Below are 25,838 nucleotides of genomic sequence, written 5' to 3'. Positions count from 1 at the left end.
CAGGAAATGCATATCTAGTTTTATTTTTTATATGTTAATTTATTTATGTATTCTATGCTAAAAAAAGAAATCATTGGACTTAAGAGTTTAATGTTAAAATATTTGGTCAAATAAATTATAAATATTTTTGATTAACAGATCAATTCAGCTAAGATGAATTGTCTTTAAACTTTTGGTTAAGTTATTCTAGCGTGAAATAAAGCTGAAAAACTTATATTATGCAAATGTTATAAAAAGTAATAACATTCATTTAATGATTTTAATGCTGAAAAATAATGAGCTGGTTAAGGTGTTACTAAAGGAAATGTATCCTGATAAAATTACTCTGTGATAACCACATAACGATGTCACCTCTAGGTGGCAGTAAAGCGGTGGGCATTAAAAACAAACCGCTTCTGAAGTGAACTTGATAAATTACTACACTTTTAATTTTACACCCAATGATTCACTAAACGTTTAACTTTAACTGAAAGTCTTAAACCCCATACACATATTGTAATTTATATATTAATAATAAAGCAAGGTGTGGGTTCAGAATTGGTTTAATGTAAATAATGTGTACTTAGAGAGTAGGGAAGAAGGGAGCATGTAGTGAACTGGACGCGCCCCAAAGACCTGCTGTAGCTGCGCGCAGAGGAGCAGCTCTAGTGCTCGTTCTGAGGTAGGTGCTGCTAACGTCTCTGTAATCAATATATTATGAAATATAATGTGAAAATACAGCTAAAACGCCACTTTTAATGTCAGCTCTGTTTATTCATTTAGACAGTCGAATAATAAAGATAAAATACACAAAGATATTTATTAATAATGATAAAATATTGTTATATCTGTGTTTAAACTATCCTAGCTAGTATAGCTAGCTAGTTAATTTAGCTAACTAGCCTAGCTAACGCTACAGGCTGGTCAGAACTAAGTGTATAATAACAAAGGGAAATATGAGCTTTTATCCCAAACAATGTTTAAACACGTTAACTACAGAACACTAATAAATGTCTGAGAAATTGGATTGTAAAGGTTGACCTAACACTTATAATACTGTTCCATAGTTAACAGGTAACTATATAGGCCTTAAGCAGTAACTTATTAATAGTGCTGCATTAACACCTAAATCTCTTCTATTAAATACCAGAGAGTGCTGAGTAATTACTCAGTGTGTAACACTGAACTAATGATTACAGTAGTTCACTATTAACTCAACTTTAATTACTGATACTTACATATCTCCTGGAGAACAACTTACTAATTATGCCACCTTTATAGTAACTATTCATTAATTACTGCTAAAATCTACATGACTTACATGCCATTTGAGGAACTGTAGATCTAAATCAGTCTACACAAGCAATTATTTGATCAGTGGTGATATTAAAGATATATTAAAGGTTAGCTAGGATATATGTGTGTTAGCGTTAGCTAGGTTATATGTTTGTGTTAGTTAGAGTTAGCTAGCTAAGTTAGCTAGGTTATATGTGTGTTTTAGCATTAGCTAGCTAAGTTAGCTAGGTTACATTTGTGTGTTAGCGTTAGTTAGCTACGCTAGGTTGTATGTGTGTAGTTAGTAAGAGCAGTTAATCTTCAGATATTAGTAATTAGTTACCATGTTTTTCACTTTATAATATTGTGACATGATCTGCAGTAACTCCTAAAGAAGAACACAGTTACTCCTCAGTTATTAGTATTGAGTTATTGTGTGCTGCTGTTAACTACCGAAAAAGAAGACAGGGACACCTAGTCAGGAGGACTGAAGCGGGGCACAGTTTTATTATAAACACCTGTAACACACTGACAAAATATTTCAAAAATGGGGGTTAAGCAGACTACTGCACATTTCAGTGTATCTAACATTTGGAAGATATTGAGCATACTGACATAAGTACGGTTAAAATATGACAAATGGTGGCACTGGCTTTAATAACACCACTAACCAAATAACCTGCAGCAGCAGCAGCAGATAGACACACTGATAGAGAACAAGTGGTCTGTCACTGTGAATTTAACGTAATTACCCTAATAAAGTTTTATATAAGGTTGGTGCTTAATATTAAAGCATTGATCATTAAAACTAAATTGATTACAGTCAAACTTAGAGTCTTAGATGCCTTCTGGAGAACATTAATTAATGTCTCCTATGTAATAATATTACGTTATAATGTTTTCTTTTTCTTCAAAAATGGGGGTTAAGAAGAGTACTACACACTGTAGTATTTTACTATATGTTGCTAATGTTTGGAAAATACTGATGATCATAAGGTAATGAAGGTTACTAGTACAACAAATTGTGTCACTGACTTCATTCAATTATGCCTTCAATATCACCACTGATCCAATAATTGTTTGTGTAGACTGATTTAGATCTATAGTCCCCCGGTGGCATGTAAGAGTTTTCAGCTGAGCAGTTAACGTTGATTTGAGCAGTAATTAATGAATAGTTACTATAAAGGTGGCATAATTAGTAAGTTGTTCTCCAGGAGATATGTAAGTCTCAGTAATTAATGTGGAGTTAATAGTGAACTACTGTAATCATTAGTTCAGTACTATCTACTGAGGAATTACTAAGTACTCCCTAGTAGTTAATAGAAGAGATTTAGGTGTTAATGCAGCACTATTAATTAGTTACAGACAATTAATTAGCACACAGAGCTGGTAGGATTTTAGGTTATGAACTACAAATGAGAATAGGGCAGTATTTTAGCTAGCTAAGCTACCTTTCCACTGCAGTTAAGGTAAAGTTATCCGGTTTATGGTGTTCTGACTGAATGTCTGTTTTGTGCCGAATTTTGCACGGATATGCAAAATACTATGGAGGAACAAAACTGCCAAAAAACAAATAAAATAGAAATAAAAAGGTAAGTTAACGACTCAATATAATAACATGGGGATTAAACCTGTAAAGAATAATGATAATGGATTAAAATAAAAAAATATTCAAAGTAGCTCCACACCTCCTTGCTAGAATCTGGAGATCCCTGATATTTAAAACAAGGCATTAATAAATTTAATTGTGCACGAGAAGCTTATTAAAAACCACTATTCACATCCCATAGTGCAGGTAATGCTTACATCCATATATACAGTTGTGGTCAAAAGTTTACATACACTTGTAAAAAAACATAATGTTATGGCTGTCTTGAGTTTTCAATAAGTTCTACAACTCTTATTTTTCTGTGATAGAGTGATCGGAACACATACATGTTTGTCACAAAAAACAGTCATAAAATTTGGTTCTTTCATAAATTTATTATGGGTCTGCTGAAAATGTCACCAAATCTGCTGGGTCAAAAATATACATACAGCAACATTAGTATTTGGTTACATGTCCCTTGGCCATTTTCACGGCAACTAGGCGCTTTTGGTAGCCATCCACAAGCTCCTGGCAAGCTTCAGGTCGAATGTTTGACCACTCTTCTTGACAGAATTGGTGCAGTTCAGCTAAATGTGATGATTTTCTTGCATGAACCCGTTTCTTTAGCACTGTCCACATGTTCTCAATGGGGTTTAAGTCAGGACTTTGGGAAGGCCATTCTAAAACCTTAATTCTAGCCTGGTTTAGCCATTCCTTTACCACTTTTGATGTGTGTTTTGGGTCATTGTCTTGTTGGAACACCCAACTGCGCCCAAGACCCAACCTTCGGGCTGATGGTTTTAAGTTTTCCTGCAGAATTTGGAGGTAATCCTCCTTCTTCATTATCCCATTTACTTTCTGCAAAGAACCAGTTCCACTGGCAGCAAAACATCCCCAGAGCATAATACTACCACCACCATGCTTGACAGTAGGCATGGTGTTCCTGGGATTAAAGGCCTCACCTTTTCTCCTCCAAACATATTGCTGGGTGTTGTGGCCAAACAGCTCAATTTTTGTTTCGTCTGACCAGAGAACTTTCCTCCAGAAGGTTTTATCTTTGTCCATGTGATCAGCAGCAAACTTCAGCCGAGTCTTAAGGTGCCTTTTCTGGAGCAAGGGCTTCTTTCTTGCACGGCAGCCTCTCAGTCCATGGCGATGTAAAACACGCTTGACTGTGGAGACTGACACCTGTGTTCCATCAGCTTCCAAATCCTTGCAGACCTGCTTCTTGGTGATTCTTGGTTGACTCTTGACCATCCTGACCAATCTCCTCTCGGCAGCATGTGATAGCTTGCGTTTTCTTCCTGATCGTGGCAGTGACACAACTGTTCCATGCACTTTATACTTGCGTATAATTGTCTGCACAGTTGCTCTTGGGACCTGTAGCTGCTTTGAAATGGCTCCAAGTGACTTCCCTGACTTGTTCAAGTCAATAATTCGCTTTTTCAGATCCACACTGAGTTCCTTTGACTTTCCCATTGTAGCTTTTGTAGCTGAGTCTAATCACTGGGTCAAATGAGCCCTATTTAAATGGGCTCATGAGAAGTCAACAGCTGTAGTCAATCAGAATCACTTACAAGAAGTGAAGAGGCCATGACATGAAGCTAATTTGATTGACACAACTCGCTACATCACCAAAATTGACAAATTTTGTTGCTGTATGTATATTTTTGACCCAGCAGATTTGGTGACATTTTCAGCAGACCCATAATAAATTTATGAAAGAACCAAATTTTATGACTGTTTTTTGTGACAAACATGTATGTGTTCCGATCACTCTATCACAGAAAAATAAGAGTTGTAGAACTTATTGAAAACTCAAGACAGCCATAACATTATGTTTTTTTACAAGTGTATGTAAACTTTTGACCACAACTGTACACATACTATACAATATTTATATATATTTATATCCATACAAAGATGGTGGCGCTCAGAGTTTTACCTGCACTATGGGATGTAAACAGTGATTTTTTAAAAAGCTTCTTGTGCACAATTCAATTTATTAATGCCTTGTTTTAAATGTCAGGGATCTCCAGATTCTAGCAAGGAGGTGTGGATCTACTGTAAGCCTGGATAACGATGTAAAAAGAGATTTATTGCGGCAAAATATGCCCCGATACAGCCGTTGGACAGATTGCTAGGCAAAAGGCACAAAATTACTGGATCTCAGAAAGCTGTGGGATAACGGAGGTGTGCTACTTTTTTACTACTCCCAAGGTCCAAGTTTCCCTTTAATGTATGTCACTACAGCTAAAAAGTATGTAAATTGTATTTTATTTGTATCTACATAAAACACTAATAAGTAAACTGCTCTGTTATAGCAAGTGTTGAATTAACAAATGGCTAATAATATACTATAAATAATAGAATTGCATTTGATTTTTTTTTACTGTATTTAAAATAATCTAAAGTTTGTTCTAAAGATCATTGCTCAGAATGATACAATAATGGTTGATTATGAATTACTTATACATATAGATATATACATTTTCTGAAGATGGCTTTCTGTTTTGTTTACAGTCGATGCCTTCTTTGACATTCCTTGTGTAAGTAAAACATTTTATTATATTCCAATGAAATGTAGTTTAAGTGGTTTCATTAGTACTGTCAAGATTAGCATTAGCATTCATTTAAAGCCAAATTATTTAGCTACCGTATTTTTCGGGCTATAAGGCGCACTTAAAATACTTATTTTTTCCCAAAAATCGTCATTGCGCCTTATAATGCAGTGCGCCTTGTGTATGGATTTTGCTTGTGTTTACTGACCTCGATTTTATGTGGTACACTGCGCTCTGTTGTGCAGAATTCCTCACCCACGCCAGAAAAAGATCCCCCTCTTGGGCTAGCGCGCGGTTACCTTTGACTGCCGTACTGCCTCTCGGCTGTGGCTCAGGGTAGCTAGTTTCCACTGTAGCTCCGTGGCCAGAACAAGGTGCCGGTAAACTTTCCTTTCCACCCGTTCTGGGGTAATAGCACAAACTGTTTCTTTTTAGCGCCCACTTCTAAGTAAAGTTAACCTCTTAACACGCGCTGGCCCACCGGTGGGCCAGAAATATTTAATATTTCATAACTGGCTGTGTTTCTGAATAGTTATGAACAGTTACAGGTTCAATATAGACATCCAATATACCATTTTAAAGCTTAGAATCTCTGCTTTTGAGCTATTTAGGCTATTTAGCGGAATATCCTTTCAGAAAATAAACATTTAGGGCGAAATATGCCTTGGTTATGATTTTAATAATTCATAACTCTCATATTTGCGTTTATCGTTCGTCCATATTTCATCGAATGCGGTCATGTCATACACCATTCGAACCGTCTGGCTCTCCGGATTCCAGAACTGTGCTTTTACTGTAGGATGTATGTTTCATGAATTAGAGCTGCGTCAGAGCGCATGTTTCCAGTAATAAAAGGCTCTCCTTTTGTCCTGGGGTAACCTCCGGTCACTGCCGCCACCCCCCGAACACACACCCGCGCTCAGCCACAGGTCCTACCTTCAAAACGCGTCCAGACTAAAGAGAATCCATCAATCCAGTCTCCTGTAATCCACAGTTATATCCAAACAGCGCTGGAAATCACTTCATCCAGAAATGAAACTTATCCAATCTTTATCTCTGTTTTAAAACCGTTTTATTCACCGAATTCGGCACAACACGCTATTATAGTCAGAAGCCTCGCGGAGTAATACGTACTTGCTGTGCTTCAACATAATATTATGGTCTGTCGGAGCGTTGCGGCTACCGTTGTCAGGAGTGTCGCGGAGTAATACGTACTTGCTGTGCTTCAACATAATATTATGGTCTGTCGGAGCGTTGCGGCTACCGTTGTCAGGAGCGTCGCGGAGTAATACGGTACTTGCTGTGCTTCAACATAGTAATATTATGGTCTGTCGGAGCGTTACGGCTACCGTTGTCAGGAGCGTCGCGGAGTAATACGGTACTTGCTGTGCTTCAACATAGTAATATTATGGTCTGTCGGAGCGTTACGGCTACCGTTGTCAGGAGCGTAGCGGAGTAATACTAACTGTGTTTCAACATAGTCTTACGGTGTGTGTGTAAGGACCGTGAAATGGCTCCAGTTAAGAGACATGCTTAAGAGACATTTAGTGCGCCTTATAATCCAGTGCGCCTTGTGTATGGACTAACACTAAAAATAGACCGTTCACTCATCGTGCGCCTTATAATACGGTGCGCCTTATAGTCCGAAAAATACGGTAATTGTCATGTGTCAGAATCTCCAAAAAAGAACATTTGGAGTTTAGAAATATATTTTATTAAATGTAATTAAAATACTTTGTGTATTTTCTGTTTAGCCTTATATTTTTAGCATTGTTTTTTTCCTGTTTATATATTTTTATATAATGTAAAACATTGTTTACAAATCATGAATGTCATTCAAAGTATCTAAAACAACATTATAAAGTAATCATTTGTGTTTTTTATGTTTGTGTCATTTGTGTTGTGTTGTGTATAGGTTGTCGAAAACACTGTTCTCAAAGTAAGTTGAAAATAATTCCTTCAGTAAACCTAAATATAATAAGGTTTTGTCTGTTACACTTATGAAGTATTAACATCAGTAAAAATGGGCTAACATTTTTTTAGTGCTTAGCTAATTGTGCAGTATACTACAGTACATAAGCAAGGGGAATTTATTGTTATCTTAAGTAGGGTGCGACAGGCCATGGATAATCCATGATCTGTACAGAGCAGTTCACTTGATTCAATAATTGTCAAACAATTATCCTACATATAAATCTGCAAGGTATATGACCACAGAAGATCTTTAGCTGAATGTGAAAAGTCTGGTGCTGCAAACAATTTATGCAAATCACTTTTTTTATCAGGAAATACAAAACAAGACAGGGATCATAGATGTACAAAATAAATAAACAGCAATCTCGGAAAATTAAATTGCAAGAAGCTGCAATCACTACAGCACATACAAGCATAAACTCTTTAGAGTACAGCATGAGTATATATAAATCATAAAAAAGCTATAATCATTTGGGCATGAATGGAGCTTCCTTTGTGTGAACCACACAGGCATAAATCTGTCACATTGTCTAACTATAGTCTAATGACCTGAAGTAGCTGTTAGAACTTAATACTTAGTATAATTTGCTAATTTTTCTGTTTTTTTTTTCTGTTTATACAGGTCCTGCCAGACTTCTCTCTTTCTTTCTATCTGTTTTTCTGTGCCCCCTTAATCTTTATCCCCTGCCTCCTTTCTCTTTTCTGCCTTTTCTATCGGTCACAGACACTGTTCTGTACCAGGCGACCTCAAGGACCAGGTGGTTACAGACACTGTTCTGTGCCATCTGTATTAAAGGACCAGGTGGTTACAGACACTGTTCTGTGCCATCTGTATTAAAGGACCAGGTGGTTACAGACACTGTTCTGTGCCATCTGTATTAAAGGACCAGGTGGTTACAGACACTGTTCTGTGCCATCTGTATTAAAGGACCCAGGTGGTCACAGACACTGTTCTGTACCATCTGAATAACCTGTGAATAAGGACCCAGACGGTCACAGACACTGTTCTGTACCCTCTGAATAACCCGTGAATAAGGACCCAGACGGTCACAGACACTGTTCTGTACCATCTGAATAACCTGTGAATAAGGACCCAGGTGGTCACAGACACTGTTCTGTACCCTCTGAATAACCTGTAAGTAAGGAAACGGACGATCACAGACACTGTTTTGTACACTTGGAATATCAAAAAAAGAGACACTGTTCTGTACCATCTGAATATTAAAAAGAGACACGCTTTTTGTTATTGTTCTCATTTTATCCTGTGCAGTGTTTTCTTGTGATTTGTTTCAGTTCAGATGACCTAAAGAAGCAAACCATCTTCCCTCTGACCTTATCTACAGTTGAAGACACATTCACAACATTCACTGAAGCTATAGTTAACTGAATTGTCATATATTTAATAGCAGTACATATAATATTAACACCCTTTACAGTCTAGAGTATAACGTACTACTGTTGTATCTACTTTAGTTAATTGCCATTGTATTTTTTTTTTTCATTTTTAAATCAAATTTTAGTTTGTACGGACTGCACATTGCTTGTGGATTCAGTAATTTGTTTTTGATATAAATTATATAATAAATTCAATATATTAAAAAGTGTGTGCATTATTACTGCTTCTGGATATACATTTTAAGGTATATTTATTGAATAATTGACATAATTACTGCACTTGGGTTTAGTGTCAGATTTAAACATATCCATAAGCTAGTGGTTTATCTACATAATATAAGACAAGAACATCCACTGTTTGAGGTTATAAATTGAGGGAGATTATATCTTGTTCGTAATTTGTTTTATCTATCATCTGTGTGATTAGTTTTTTATTAAATTCAGTCTACTTATTAGGTAATATAAGGTACACTTTGTTTACATAAACCCCATATAGTTGGGTGTTTTGTTAGGTTGTCATCTGATGTACTTGCTATACAAGCAGTAACTGACTGAACAAGCAACAGTAGTTACCTATTTACTGTGTATAAATACAGAAATAAGTACAACTTTAAAAACATCTTGTACATCTCAGCATTAATCTTTGGAATTTTAAGTAAAATTTAAAATTTTTGAATCAGAGGTTTTTACAGAAATAATTTTACTACTTATTCAATAAGGTACACTTTGTATACATATACCCCATATAGTTGGGTGTTTTGTTAGGTTGTCATCTGAAGTACTTGATATACAAGCAGTAACTGACTGAACAAGCAACAGTAGTTACCTATTTTCTGTGTATAAATACAGACATAAGTACAAGTTTAAAAACATCTTGTACATCTCAGCATTAATCTTTGGAATTTTAAGTAAGATTGAAATTTTGGAATCAGACAAGTTTTTATTGTAATATACTGTTAAATCAATTAAAGAGATGCCGAGGAGAAGCAAGAAAGCCGTCGCAGCAAAGCAGCGTGAGTCAGCAAAGTTAAAACCTGAAAGTGCTGAACAGCCGGTAAACAACGTTAGTGCACACGTGACCACAGTGCGTGCGTCTCACAATCAAGCAGATGAGACATATGAGTTGTTTTCTAGAGGAGTTCAGTGTACCTGTAATTCACTTACATTTCTAGCAGTACACAGTGAAAATAACGACCTGACCAGCCTAAACCTAGACCAGATATTAACAAAGGGGGATGCTGTTTATACTCAGGTTAAACAATCATTACTGAATGAAGGGAGGTTTCGGAGTAATCTGCTGACATCTGATGAGCTTCCCTGTACAGTAGAGACAGACTCGCAGTGTTACAGCGTTATTAAACACCCACAGAGATTTGGGTTTCTGAGAGACGAGGCCCCGCAGGGGATGGATGAGTATGTGAATCTGGAGAGAGCACTAAACTGTCTGAGAGGTGATGTAACTGATGCTCTGCTGATTACTGGAGGAACATGTGTTGCTGTGTTCAGAGATCGCTCAGGTAGATTCGGGTTCTTTGATCCTCACTGCAGAACACCTGATGGACTAAAAGCTGATGAGAACGCAGGTACAGCTGTGATGCTCACATTTGCAAACTTAGAGGACATGATTGAAAGGTTACTAATACTGTACCAAGTGTGTCTTGACCTGCATGATGACCATCAGTATGAGCTCCTTCCTGTGTCTTTTGTAAACAGAAACACAGCCACTACAGCAAACACTACTGATCATCTCCCTGAGGTTCAAATGGAAAAGTCATGTCCAAACTTCAATTCTGATCATACCCAGTTTGAAGAACAACCCAGTGATAAATTAAATTTGACACGCAGACGAAAATTATATTTACAAAAAAGACATGCTAAGAAACAAGATCTCTCCATACAAACAGAGGGAAGAAAGACTGGATGTTCAAACCAACTATTTAAGTATACTAATGACCCTCAGTTTAGGGAGAAAAAGAAAAGCCACAGCCGGAATTGCTATTCTAAAAATGCTAATTACAAAGTTGCTAAACAATTATCCATAAAAATCAATTACAAAATTAACACAACATACAAAGAAAAACAAAAACAATACATTGTCAATCATTACAGAAATTACCCAGTTTACAGAGAGAAGCAGAAGCAGCACATTAAACGTAGCTACAGAAATGACCCAGTTTACAGAGAAAAGCAGAAGCAGCACATTAAACGTAGCTACAGAAATGACCCAGTTTACAGAGAAAAGCAGAAGCAGCACATTAAACGTAGCTACAGAAATGACCCAGTTTACAGAGAAAAGCAGAAGCAGCACATTAAACGTAGCTACAGAAATGACCCAGTTTACAGAGAAAAGCAAAAGCAGCACATTAAAAATAGCTACAGAAATGACCCAGTTTACAGAGAAAAGCAAAAGCAGCACATTAAAAATAGCTACAGAAATGACCCAGTTTACAGAGAGAAGCAGAAGCAGTATGTTCATAGTCGATACAAATTTGATTCTGTTTACAGAAAGAAACAGAGATGGTACAGTATTAATAATTATAAGTATAATGTAGAGTACAGACAAAAGCAGAGACAACGTGTGATTGACAGGTATTCAAAAGATTTAGCATTCACAGAAAAGCAGAAGCAGTATTTCACAAATCGATACAGAACTGATCCGGCTTTTCATGAGCATAAAAAGCAAAAATTTAAAACTTTGTATCAGACTGATCAACTTTTCAGGATTCATCGCAGAACACAAAACTTAATTAGGTTAAAAAACAGACAATCTAATGCAAAGACCCTAAAAAGAATACGCTGTGCACAGCATATATTAAGGAAATGCAGATTAAATATCTATTTGCAGCAGACATCACCAGAAACAAATAACGATCAGTGTTTCTCAGAATCCCTAAACCCAGAAGTGCTAAAGGCATTGACTCACTTTAAGGAAATGACAAAAGCTGGCCCAAGTTATATTTGCACTGTCTGTCACAGAGCGCTCTTTTCTGACCAGATTCGTTTTTGTGATCATAAAAACTACCAAAAGAATCCAAGAGTAGCTTCAGTGTGTTTGACAGCAAAATATGTTCACACCTGTTCCTCTGAGTGTCCTGGTAACTGTGAAAGGATAATTGAGTGGATCTGCCACAGCTGCCATGATAATTTAGGTAAAGGGAGAATGCCTTCCATTGCTTCTGCAAACAAACTCCAACTTGCACCCATTCCAGCAGAACTGTGTGATTTAAATATATTGGAGAGACATGTCATATCTAAATATGTGTGCTTTGCAAAGGTCATCAGTCTTCCAAAAGGTCAGCAGAGAGCTATTAAAGGTGCTGTTGTGTCGGTTCCTTCAGATGTTGAAACAACAGTAAATTTCTTACCCAGACCCAGCAGTGAATCACAGCTACTCACAGTAAAGCTGAAAAGACGACTGTGTTACTCAGGCCATTACCAGTTCCAGACCATTTCCATGCAGAAGGTCCTATCTGCCTTACAAAAACTGAAGGAAACCCACTCTGAATACAGAGACATTGTAATAAACAATGTGGAGCAGGATGAATTATTTGATGATTTTCCAGACCAAATGAATGCTGATGATATTCCAGATGAAATAGACTTGAACATGAACTGTGATAATCAGGAATCAACAGAGCAGAACCCTGAGAGTGAACATGATGTAGATAATGAGGCTGAAAGCACAGAACAGAACACAGGTCTCGCATTAGACACGTGTCTACAACCTCCAGATCTCGGTCAGCATCTGTTGTCTTTTAATGATGGGATATTTTGCATTGCCCCCGCTGAGAGAAACAATCCAGTAAGCATATTTAAAGTTCCTAAACTGGAAGCAATGGCTTTTCCTGTTCAGTTTCCAACAGGTGAAAACACATTTGATGAACCTGACAGACACACAGCTCTCTCACCCAGCAGATATTTCAATGCCAGGCTGTTTTCTGCTGATAATCGCTTTGCAAGAGACACAAACTACATTTTCTTTGCTCAGTTTGTGACTGAAATGAACCAAGCCACTTCCAGCATGTCAATCCAGCTGAGAAAAGCAAAATCAGTGACACGCGAAGGCCGAAAAATCAACAGTGCTCTCTTACAGGACAAACGTGAATTAGAGAAACTCATACACAATAACGAGGGCAGCCGTTTTATGCAACCTCTCAGAGGCACGCCTGCCTATTGGCAGAAAACACTCAGAGACCTTTTTGCAATGCTTCGTCAATTGGGAACTCCCACATTCTTTTGTACATTCAGTGCTGCAGAGATGAGATGGCCTGAGGTAATCACAGCAATTAAAGCACAGCAAGGTGAATCTGTGGACTTTTCAGCCCTGGACTGGTCAGAGAAATGTGAGATTCTGCGCAGTAATCCTGTCACAGTCATGCGCATGTTTGAGAAACGTGTAGAAGCTCTTATGAACCTTATTCAGTCTCCTGCTCAGCCCATTGGTCAGATCGTTGACTTCTTTTTTCGTGTTGAGTTCCAACAGAGAGGCTCTCCACACATTCACTGCTTATTCTGGGTGAACGGTGCTCCAGAGTTTGAAAATGACGAAGATCAGGATGTTTGTGATTTCATTGACAGACACATTTCCTGCAAACTGCCAGACCCAAACAGAGACCCTGAACTGAACAGAATTGTCTCAGAAGTTCAAACACACAGCAGAAATCACTCTAAATCATGCAAAAAGAACAATAAACACTGCAGGTTTGGATTTCCTAAACCCCCCATGATGAAAACACTGATCACACGACCCAGACCACCCCCTGACACTGACTCAGATGATGAAGGTGCAGAAAAAGATGAACCTGTGACACAAGCTAAATCAAAGCTTCAGCCAGTGTGGGATCTGCTAAATGATAAGACTCAGAACTTTGAAAGCATCACACAGCTTCTAGAAACTGTAAACATGACATATGAAGAGTATAAAGACAATGTAAACAGTCTCAGTTCAGCAAGTGTAGTTATAATGCAACGTGAACCAAATGATTGCTGGGTGAACAGCTACAATTCACTGCTGCTCAGAGCCTGGGAGGCCAACATGGATATACAGTTCATCCTGAACCCGTACACCTGCATAATGTACATTCTGTCATACATCTCAAAAGGTGAACATGAAATGAGAGAATACCTGAAAGGAGTGATAAAAGAAATGTGTCCCACCACATCTGAGAGAGAAAGCATGAAACAGGTGATGCATGCCTATGCTAAAAACAGAGAGGTCAGTGCACAGGAAGCAGTAGCTCGAACCTGCAGTCTAAAACTGAAATCATCATCCCGTGCTGTGATTTTCATACCCACTGATGATAACGCAGTGAAGATGAGTCTGCCTATGAGCTGTTTACAGGACAAAGCCCCTGATGATGAGAATGTGTGGATGACTGGATTAGCAGAAAAGTACATGGCCAGGCCTGAAACAATACAGTTTGAGAACATGTGCATGGCTGAATTTGCTAGTGAATATCGGGTTGTTTATGCAGATCAGAGAAAGGGTAAAAATGTACTTCCACTGCAGAATGACATGGGACACATCAAAAAGCGAACCAGAGGAAAACCTGCCATCATTCGATTTGCACGTTTTTCACAACAGAAACATCCAGAAAAATTCTATGCAACACTACTAAAACTTTACCTGCCACACCGCTGCAGCTCACAGCTTAAAACTGCTCAGTTCAACACGTATGAATCCTTCTATGCTTTTGCCTCAGTTAAACTGCCAGGAACAGACACACTGCAGTGTGTTCACACCACTGTAAATGAGAACAGAAAAAGTATGAAAAGCACAGTGAAGCTATTGATAAGGCCATTGAGAATTTTGAACAGAATGGTCCTATTGAAGATGCCTGGACTAATTTGGCTCCAACAAATGAACTGATTCGATTAGAGTGCATGATTGAGCAAGAACCCACAGATCCCACTGATATAACTGAGGCAGATGATGTTCCAGATTTCGCTCCATCCACATCTGATAACAGAACAGCCATGCCTGTAATAGAAGCTCCACAACTGAGTGATGTTGAGATGAAAAAAATGTACCGCAGCCTGAATGAGACACAAGCTGCTGTGTTCTATAAGATAAGGGACTGGTGTAAAAGAAAAGTGCTGAATGAAAACCCAGAATCATTTTTTTATTATGTAGCTGGAACAGCAGGAACAGGAAAGAGTCACCTTATTAAGTCTGTGTATGCAGAGGCAACTAAAATCTTACAGAAAATGCCCTGTGTAAGAGAGGAAGCTGATATGTCCAAACCCACAGTGCTTCTGAGTGCATTTACCGGCTGTGCCAGTCATAACATTAATGGAAAAACACTGCATGCACTCCTGAAACTCCCAAGGAGCCTGAAACCTCCATATCAGGGACTTGGAAACAGTCTGGATGAGATCAGAGCAAACTTTTCCAATTTACAGATCATGATCATTGATGAAATATCCATGGTGTCTAAACCACTGTTTGCATATGTGAATTGGAGATTACAGCAGATTAAAGGAAATGATAAACCTTTCGGTAATATCTGTATTATGGCTGTCGGTGATTTCCAACAATTACCACCACTTGGAAGGGCTAGGCCACTGTGTGTGTATGAGGATCATGTGCTGGACTTCTGGAGAGATCACTTTAAGATGATCACACTGACTGAAATCATGTGTCAGAAAGATGATCTTGCCTTTGCTGAGCTGCTGAACAGACTGAGAGTGAAACAGAAACATGAAGCTCTGACTGATGCTGACAGACGTGTGCTGGAACAGGTCATTAAACCTATTGAAGACTGTCCCCCAGAAGCATTACACATATTTCCTACTAATAAAGAAGTGGATGATTTTAACTCAGCAGCCATAACCTCACGTTTTTCAGATATTATCAATATAGATGCAGAGGATTATAAGAAAGACCCCAGATCAGGACAGATGCAGAAACAAGGTGCCCCTTTTAAAGGAGAGAAAGGTGATCTAATGGACACACTACAGGTGGCAGTTGGTGCACGAGTGATGCTCACCAGAAATATTGATGTGGAATCTGGGCTGGTCAATGGATCTTTTGGTAAAGTGGCTAAAATAATCACACAGACCCGTAACAGTGTTCCTGTGGTTCAGATGATTGGTCTTGAGATTGATAATGCTGATGCAGGACGAAAACACCGCAGTAAAGTACCTGGAGAAAATGATAATCTTGTTTACATTGAGAGAGAAGAGGAAAGTCTGAAAAAGAAAGGAACAGTTCGAAGACAGTTTCCAATGAAGTTAGCATTTGCATGCACTGCTCATAAAGTTCAGGGAATGACGACTCATTCTGCTGTCGTGTCACTAAAGAAAATTTTTGAACCAGGCATGGCTTATGTTGCACTAAGCAGAACTACATCACTCAGTGGGCTACACATCATTGACTTTGATGAGAAAAAGATTTTCTGTGACCCACAAATCAGCGCTGCACTGGAGAACATGCCCAAAGCTGACCTGTGTACTGTCCAGCCACTTCTGCACATTGCAAGAGACCCAAATCTCACTACAGCTCTTAAGATCATTCATCACAACACAGAGGGTCTACAGAGTCATATTGAAGACATCAAAAGCCATCATGAACTCCTCCTATCAGATGTTCTGTGTCTGACTGAGACTCATCTGACTGGTTCTACCGTTCCTGATTGTCTTCAGTTAAATGGTTACAGAATGTATCACCGTAACAGACATGTTTCCTACACCAACTACACTCATCTATCCAACAGAAGTGGAGGAGGGGTTGCCATCTATGTCAAAAATCACATTCAGGCTCGCCAAGTGCAATATGTGCAGAATGTCACAGATCTAGAGTTTTTGCTGTTGAAGATTGATGTGCCCAAACAGTTTGTGATTGCAGTTGTGTACAGACCTCCAAAATACAAACTGTCAGACTTCATGCCAAACCTTGATGCCCTTTTGACTTTCCTTGAGATCATGGCCTACAAACCTGCAGTGGTGTGTGGAGACTTTAACGAAGATCAACTGAGTAATGTAAACAAACCCATTCTAAACCTATTTCATTCAGAGGGATTCACACAGATTATTAATCATGCTACAACAGAGAAAAACACACTTTTAGATCCAGTGTTTCTTTCTGACCCAAACACTAGAATTGCAACAGGAACTTTACACACATACTATAGCTATCACATCCCTGTTTATTATGTGGTGTAATTGAAAATATAGTTTAACTTACCAATTATGTTAGATTCAGATCAATTCAGTATATGTAGAACAGTAAATCAATCATGTTTTAGATATAGACAAAATCTGGAAACTAATATCTAGACATGTATATAGTACTAGAGACCCAGACTTGAGTAAAAGAACAAAATAGACTTTAGTAGAAGTTAAAGTGCTCTTTCAGCTCCACACTTAAGTAAAAGTACTAAAGTATTCAACAATTTTGTACTTTTTTGTAAGGATTTTTTGTATTCAGGTAGTTTATTGTAAAATGTAGCACTGAAGTACTGAAAGTGAAAGCACAGTACTGTGTACTGGGTCAAACCCTTTAGTAAAAATGTGGGTTTGAAATGATTCCTAACATTTATATAATTGTAACGAGTAATGATGCAGCACATAAAAACCATATCACACTCAAAGTATTAAACTCATCCAAAATATGTATTGAAGTAAAAGTGTAATTAGGTACAGATACAGTAGTGAAGTAAAAATAATACTCCAGTAGATACAGTGTTTTTGTACTTAAGTACAGTAGTGAAGTAAAAATAATACTCCAGTAGATACAGTGTTTTTGTACTTAAGTACAGTAGTGAAGTAAACATAATACTCCAGTAGTTACAGATACAGCTTTTTAGTGCTTAATTGCAGAAGTGAAGTAAAAACATTACTCCAGCAGATACAGATACAGTATATTAGTACAATATATATGTACAGTAGTGAAGTAAAAATAATAATACTCCAGTCGATACAGATACAGTATTTCTGTACTCAATTACATTAGTGAAGTAAAAATAATACTTCAGTAATACAGTATTTTTGTACTTAAGTACAGTAGTGAAGTAAAAATAATACTCCAGTAGAGACAGATACAGTATTTTTGTACTTAAGTACAGTAGTGAAGTAAAAATAATAATACTCCAGTCGATACAGATACAGTACTTTTGTACTTAAGTACAGTAGTGAAGTAAAAATAGTACTCCAGTAGATGCAGATACAGTATAGTTTTTGTATTAAGTACAGTAGTGAAGTAAAAATAATAGTCCAGTAGATACAAATACAGTATGTTAGCGCTTAAGTACAGTAGTGAAGTAAACATAATACGCCGGTAGATACAGATACAGCTTTTTAGTGCTTAGTTACAGAAGTGAAGTAAAAACAATACTCCAGTAGATACAGATACAGTATTTTTGTACTTAAGTACAGTAGTGAAGTAAAAATAATACTCCAGTAGATACAGATACAGTATTTTTGTACTTAGGTACAGTAGTGAAGTAAAAATAATAATACTCCAGTTGATACAGATACAGTTTTTCTGTACTCAATTACATTAGTGAAGTAAAAATAATACTTCAGTAAATACAGTATTTTTGTATTTAAGTACAGTAGTGAAGTAAAAATAATACTCCAGTAGATACAGATACAGTATGTTAGCACTTAAGTACAGTAGTGAAGTAAAAATGATACTCCATAAGATACAGATACAGCTTTTTAGTGCTAAGTTACAGTAGTGAAGTAAAATAATACTCCAGTAGATGCAGATACAGTATAGTTTTTGTATTAAGTACAGTAGTGAAGTAAAATAATACTCCAGTAGATACAGATACAGTATGTTAGCGCTTAAGTACAGTAGTGAAGTAAAAATAATACTCCAGTAGATACAGATACAGTTTGTTAGCGCTTAAGTACAGTAGTGAAGTAAAAATAATACTCCAGTAGATACAGATACAGTATGTTAGCGCTTAAGTACAGTAGTGAAGTAAAAATAATACTCCAGTAGATACAGTGTTTTTGTACTTAAGTACAGTAGTGAAGCAAACATAATACTCCAGTAGTTACGGATACAGCTTTTTAGTGCTTAATTGCAGAAGTGAAGTAAAAACATTACTCCAGTAGATACAGATACAGTATATTAGTACAATATATATATGTACAGTAGTGAAGTAAAAATAATAATACTCCAGTCGATACAGATACAGTATTTCTGTACTCAATTACATTAGTGAAGTAAAAATAATACTTCAGTAAATACAGTATTTTTGTATTAAGTACAGTAGTGAAGTAAAAATAATACTCCAGTAGATACACATACAGTATGTTAGCACTTAAGTACAGTAGTGAAGTAAAAATAATACTCCATAAGATACAGATACAGCATAGTTTTTGTACTTTAGTACAGTAATGAAGTAAAAATAATAATAGTCCAGTCGATAAAGATACAGTACTTTTGTACTTAAGTACAGTAGTGAAGTAAAAATAGTACTCCAGTAGATGCAGATACAGTATAGTTTTTGTATTAAGTACAGTAGTGAAGTAAAAATAATAGTCCAGTAGATACAAATACAGTATGTTAGCGCTTAAGTACAGTAGTGAAGTAAACATAATACTCCGGTAGATACAGATACAGCTTTTTAGTGCTTAGTTACAGAAGTGAAGTAAAAACAATACTCCAGAAGATACAGATACAGTATTTTTGTACTTAAGTACAGTAGTGAAGTAAAAATAATACTCCAGTAGATACAGATACAGTATTTTTGTACTCAATTACATTAGTGAAGTAAAAATAATACTTCAGTAAATACAGTATTTTTGTATTTAAGTACAGTAGTGAAGTAAAAATAATACTCCAGTAGATACAGATACAGTATGTTAGCGCTTAAGTACAGTAGTGAAGTAAAAATGATACTCCATAAGATACAGATACAGCTTTTTAGTGCTAAGTTACAGTAGTGAAGTAAAATAATACTCCAGTAGATGCAGATACAGTATAGTTTTTGTATTAAGTACAGTAGTGAAGTAAAAATAATACTCCAGTAGATACAGATACAGTATGTTAGCGCTTAAGTACAGTAGTGAAGTAAAAATAATACTCCAGTAGATACAGATACAGTATGTTAGCGCTTAAGTACAGTAGTGAAGTAAAAATAATACTCCAGTAGATACAGTGTTTTTGTACTTAAGTACAGTAGTGAAGCAAACATAATACTCCAGTAGTTACGGATACAGCTTTTTAGTGCTTAATTGCAGAAGTGAAGTAAAAACATTACTCCAGTAGATACAGATACAGTATATTAGTACAATATATATGTACAGTAGTGAAGTAAAAATAATAATACTCCAGTCGATACAGATACATTATTTCTGTACTCAATTACATTAGTGAAGTAAAAATAATACTTCAGTAAATACAGTATTTTTGTATTAAGTACAGTAGTGAAGTAAAAATAATACTCCAGTAGATACACATACAGTATGTTAGCACTTAAGTACAGTAGTGAAGTAAAAATAATACTCCATAAGATACATATACAGCATAGTTTTTGTACTTTAGTACAGTAGTGAAGTAAAAATAATAATACTCCAGTCAATAAAGATACAGTACTTTTGTACTTAAGTACAGTAGTGAAGTAAAAATAGTACTCCAGTAGATGCAGATACAGTATTTTTGTACTTAGGTACAGTAGTGAAGTAAAAATAATAATACTCCAGTTGATACAGATACAGTTTTTCTGTACTCAATTACATTAGTGAAGTAAAAATAATACTTCAGTAAATACAGATACAGTATTTTTGTACTCAATTACATTAGTGAAGTAAAAATAATACTTCAGTAAATACAGTATTTTTGTATTTAAGTACAGTAGTGAAGTAAAACTAATACTCCAGTAGATACAGATACAGTATGTTAGCGCTTAAGTACAGTAGTGAAGTAAAAATGATACTCCATAAGATACAGATACAGCTTTTTAGTGCTAAGTTACAGTAGTGAAGTAAAATAATACTCCAGTAGATGCAGATACAGTATAGTTTTTATTAAGTACAGTAGTGAAGTAAAAATAATACTCCAGTAGATACAGATACAGTATGTTAGCGCTTAAGTACAGTAGTGAAGTAAAAATAATACTCCAGTAGATACAGATACAGTATGTTAGCGCTTAAGTACAGTAGATACAGTGTTTTTGTACTTAAGTACAGTAGTGAAGCAAACATAATACTCCAGTAGTTACGGATACAGCTTTTTAGTGCTTAATTGCAGAAGTGAAGTAAAAACATTACTCCAGTAGATACAGATACAGTATATTAGTACAATATATATGTACAGTAGTGAAGTAAAAATAATAATACTCCAGTCGATACAGATACAGTATTTCTGTACTCAATTACATTAGTGAAGTAAAAATAATACTTCAGTAAATACAGTATTTTTGTATTAAGTACAGTAGTGAAGTAAAAATAATACTCCAGTAGATACACATACAGTATGTTAGCACTTAAGTACAGTAGTGAAGTAAAAATAATACTCCATAAGATACATATACAGCATAGTTTTTGTACTTTAGTACAGTAGTGAAGTAAAAATAATAATACTCCAGTCAATAAAGATACAGTACTTTTGTACTTAAGTACAGTAGTGAAGTAAAAATAGTACTCCAGTAGATGCAGATACAGTATGGTTTTTGTATTAAGTACAGTAGTGAAGTAAAAATAATAGTCCAGTAGATACAAATACAGTATGTTAGCGCTTAAGTACAGTAGTGAAGTAAACATAATACTCCGGTAGATACAGATACAGCTTTTTAGTGCTTAGTTACAGAAGTGAAGTAAAAACAATACTCCAGTAGATACAGATACAGTATTTTTGTACTTAGGTACAGTAGTGAAGTAAAAATAATAATACTCCAGTTGATACAGATACGGTTTTCTGTACTCAATTACATTAGTGAAGTAAAAATAATACTTCAGTAAATACAGTATTTTTGTATTTAAGTACAGTAGTGAAGTAAAAATAATACTCCAGTAGATACAGATACAGTATGTTAGCGCTTAAGTACAGTAGTGAAGTAAAAATGATACTCCATAAGATACAGATACAGCTTTTTAGTGCTAAGTTACAGTAGTGAAGTAAAATAATACTCCAGTAGATGCAGATACAGTATAGTTTTTGTATTAAGTACAGTAGTGAAGTAAAAATAATACTCCAGTAGATACAGATACAGTATGTTAGCGCTTAAGTACAGTAGTGAAGTAAAAATAATACTCCAGTAGATACAGATACAGTTTGTTAGCGCTTAAGTACAGTAGTGAAGTAAAAATAATACTCCAGTAGATACAGATACAGTTTGTTAGCGCTTAAGTACAGTAGTGAAGTAAAAATAATACTCCAGTAGATACAGATACAGTATGTTAGCGCTTAAGTACAGTAGTGAAGTAAAAATAATACTCCAGTAGATACAGATACAGTATGTTAGCGCTTAAGTACAGTAGTGAAGTAAAAATAATACTCCAGTAGATACAGTGTTTTTGTACTTAAGTACAGTAGTGAAGCAAACATAATACTCCAGTAGTTACGGATACAGCTTTTTAGTGATTAATTGCAGAAGTGAAGTAAAAACATTACTCCAGTAGATACAGATACAGTATATTAGTACAATATATATGTACAGTAGTGAAGTAAAAATAATAATACTCCAGTCGATACAGATACAGTATTTCTGTACTCAATTACATTAGTGAAGTAAAAATAATACTTCAGTAAATACAGTATTTTTGTATTAAGTACAGTAGTGAAGTAAAAATAATACTCCATAAGATACAGATACAGCATAGTTTTTGTACTTTAGTACAGTAGTGAAGTAAAAATAATAATACTCCAGTCGATAAAGATACTGTCACGCCTGGCCCTGTTTCCTGTCTGTCCTCGTGCCTGTGTTGTCCCACGTGACGCGTGCCCCTGTGTTCTGCCTGTGATTTTCCATTACCTCATGTCTCATTTGTAGCTCCACCCCTTCCCCAGGTGTTTCCACTCCCAGTGTGTTCCTGTTTAGTTAAATAGACTTCCTCTGTTACTTGTCCTCTGTCGGTCTTTGCACTGTCCCCCGTTGTCTGTCTCTCTGCGTTTCTCTGTCTCTCTGTGTTTCATTAGTCATTGCCCTAGGTCCTTGTTTAGTGTTTATCTCTGTTTGTTTCTAGTTCCCTAGTTTACTCATTTCCCTGTTTAGTGTATTCATCCTCTGTCTAGTTTAGTTTCTTGTTTTATTTTCTTATATATATATATCCCTAGTTTATTCCCTTGCCCTGTTTAAGTTCATCCTGTCTAGTTTTATAGCCTCTGTTTCTTGTTTTTCTTTGTTTCTTGTTTACTTGTTTATTTGTTTATATTTATTTAATAAATTCGCCCTACCTGTGTTTACGTCCGCCTCCTCGTCTCTCTGCCTGGGTCAACCCTGACAAAAAGACTGACCATATGGATGTAAACCAGTGGCATGCTGCTCGGAAGGCGGACCTGGAGTTTCTCCGCCTCCTCGCCGAGCAAATCCGGGGAGATGACCCGCTCCCAGCTTCAGTGGCGCCCACCGAGACCCACAAGGGGATCCCGTGGACTGGCTCCAGGATGGCGATCCGCCATGCTCCATTCGGGACCCCGGCGTTGGAATCCCCGAGGCCTCAAGGACGCCGCAGGCCTCGGGGTAGACGTTTTAAGGGGTCCCGCCAGCCGGAGGAGAAGCCCGTTTCCGGGGAGGATTTTCTTGGGGGGGGCGCTTGGGCTGTGTGCGGTCAGCCTCGATCCTCGCCCCGACGAGGACGGGGGTGGCATGGATGCAGGCTGTGAGGAGTCCTATTCCTGGGACTACTCCGATCTCCTCACACCTGCGTCCAGTGAAGAGGAGTTTGAGGACTGCCCTCCTGCACCAGCCCGTCAGCCGCTACTTCCTCCTGTGGTAGCTGCCGATCCGCGCCCTGTGTCTTTCGCGGTAGCAGCAGAACCGCGCTCCGAGACCCCCTGCGCGGCGAGCCAGCCGCGGTCAAAGACTTTCCCCGCACCAGCTTTCACCGGTGGGCCAGCGCTCCCCGCGCTGCTCACACCTGACGCTGCACGAGAGAGTAGGAATCCAGTCCGGGTTTTTACTTCACCCGCAGCTTCGGGCTACAGTGCTGCAGCGGATCTCTTCATGCCACGCCCCGTGAAGCACGCGTCTGAAGCGCTGCGTCCCGCGATACACGCGACTGAGATGCCACGCCCCGTGTTGCACGCACCGCTCTCCGAGACTTCAGCGGCGGCCGCGCCGTGCTCACAGACTGCAGTGGCGGCAGCGCCGCTCTCCGAGATTTCAGCGGCGGCCGCGCCGTGCTCACAGACTGCAGTGGCGGCAGCGCCGCTCTCCGAGATTTCAGCGGCGGCCGCGCCGTGCTCACAGACTGCAGTGGCGGCAGCGCCGCTCTCCGAGATTTCAGCGGCGGCCGCGCCGTGCTCACAGACTGCAGTGGCGGCAGCGCCACTCTCCGAGATTTCAGCGGCGGCCGCGCCGCTCTCCGAGATTTCAGCGGCGGCCGCGCCGCTCTCCGAGACTCCGAGTTCCCCGTCCAGTCTCCGTTCCCCATCCAGTCTCCGTCACCTGTCCAGTTCCCCGTCCAGTCTCCGTCACCTGTCCAGTCTCCGTCACCTGTCCAGTTCCCCGTCCAGTGTCCGTTCCCTGTCCAGTCTCTGTCCCCTGTCCTGTCTCCATCTCCTGTCCAGTTTCCTGTCCAGTCTCCCGTTCGGTCTCCTGTTTTCCCCGGCCTCTCCCTGCCGCCAGCCCCCGGGGTTTGTTTTTACGCGCCTCGGGAGCTGCGCGTTTAGGGGGAGGTTTCTGTCACGCCTGGCCCTGTTTCCTGTCTGTCCTCGTGCCTGTGTTGTCCCACGTGACGCGTGCCCCTGTGTTCTGCCTGTGATTTTCCATTACCTCATGTCTCATTTGTAGCTCCACCCCTTCCCCAGGTGTTTCCACTCCCAGTGTGTTCCTGTTTAGTTAAATAGACTTCCTCTGTTACTTGTCCTCTGTCGGTCTTTGCACTGTCCCCCGTTGTCTGTCTCTCTGCGTTTCTCTGTCTCTCTGTGTTTCATTAGTCATTGCCCTAGGTCCTTGTTTAGTGTTTATCTCTGTTTGTTTCTAGTTCCCTAGTTTACTCATTTCCCTGTTTAGTGTATTCATCCTCTGTCTAGTTTAGTTTCTTGTTTTATTTTCTTATATATATATATCCCTAGTTTATTCCCTTGCCCTGTTTAAGTTCATCCTGTCTAGTTTTATAGCCTCTGTTTCTTGTTTTTCTTTGTTTCTTGTTTACTTGTTTATTTGTTTATATTTATTTAATAAATTCGCCCTACCTGTGTTTAACGTCCGCCTCCTCGTCTCTCTGCCTGGGTCAACCCTGACAGATACAGTACTTTTGTACTTAAGTACAGTAGTGAAGTAAAAATAGTACTCCAGTAGATGCAGATACAGTATAGTTTTTGTATTAAGTACAGTAGTGAAGTAAAAATAATAGTCCAGTAGATACAAATACAGTATGTTAGCGCTTAAGTACAGTAGTGAAGTAAACATAATACTCCGGTAGATACAGATACAGCTTTTTAGTGCTTAGTTACAGAAGTGAAGTAAAAACAATACTCCAGTAGATACAGATACAGTATTTTTGTACTTAAGTACAGTAGTGAAGTAAAAATAATACTTCAGTAAATACAGTATTTTTGTATTTAAGTACAGTAGTGAAGTAAAAATAATACTCCATTAGATACAGATACAGCTTTTTAGTGCTTAGTTACAGAAGTTAAGTAAAAACAATACTCCAGAAGACAGTATTTTAGTACTTAAGTACAGTAGTGATGTAAAAATAATACTCCAGTAGATACAGATACAATATAGTTTTTTTTTACTTAAGTACAGTAGTGAAGTAAAAAATATACTCCAGTAGATTCAGATACAGAATTTTAGTACTTAAGTACTACAGTGAAGTAGTTCTTTACTATTAATCTCTGCTAATACTACAAATTAATGTAATTGTTTTTTGTTGTTCTCTTTATTCACTCAAAGTTTTTTAAAAGTAGTGTGCAGCAGCCTACACCCAAATTAACAATACTG

At 37.7% G+C, this 25,838-nt stretch overlaps 1 long non-coding RNA gene across 1 annotated transcript; it reads left to right on the top strand.

Annotated features, from left to right (window-relative positions):
* The first annotated feature begins 4,876 nt into the window (after positions 1-4,876).
* On the top strand, positions 4,877-8,849 carry LOC125804865 (uncharacterized). The gene is made up of 3 exons (XR_007441086.1): positions 4,877-5,391; positions 7,319-7,342; positions 8,000-8,849. It is a non-coding gene; the product is annotated as an uncharacterized LOC125804865 (long non-coding RNA).
* The last annotated feature ends 16,989 nt before the right edge of the window (positions 8,850-25,838 follow it).

The sequence above is a fragment of the Astyanax mexicanus genome, chromosome 10 (assembly GCF_023375975.1).
Source record: "Astyanax mexicanus isolate ESR-SI-001 chromosome 10, AstMex3_surface, whole genome shotgun sequence".
Classification (NCBI taxonomy): Eukaryota; Metazoa; Chordata; class Actinopteri; order Characiformes; family Acestrorhamphidae; genus Astyanax; species Astyanax mexicanus.
The sequence above is the reverse complement of the archived record's forward strand: the minus strand, read 5'-3'. Positions and strand labels throughout refer to the sequence as shown.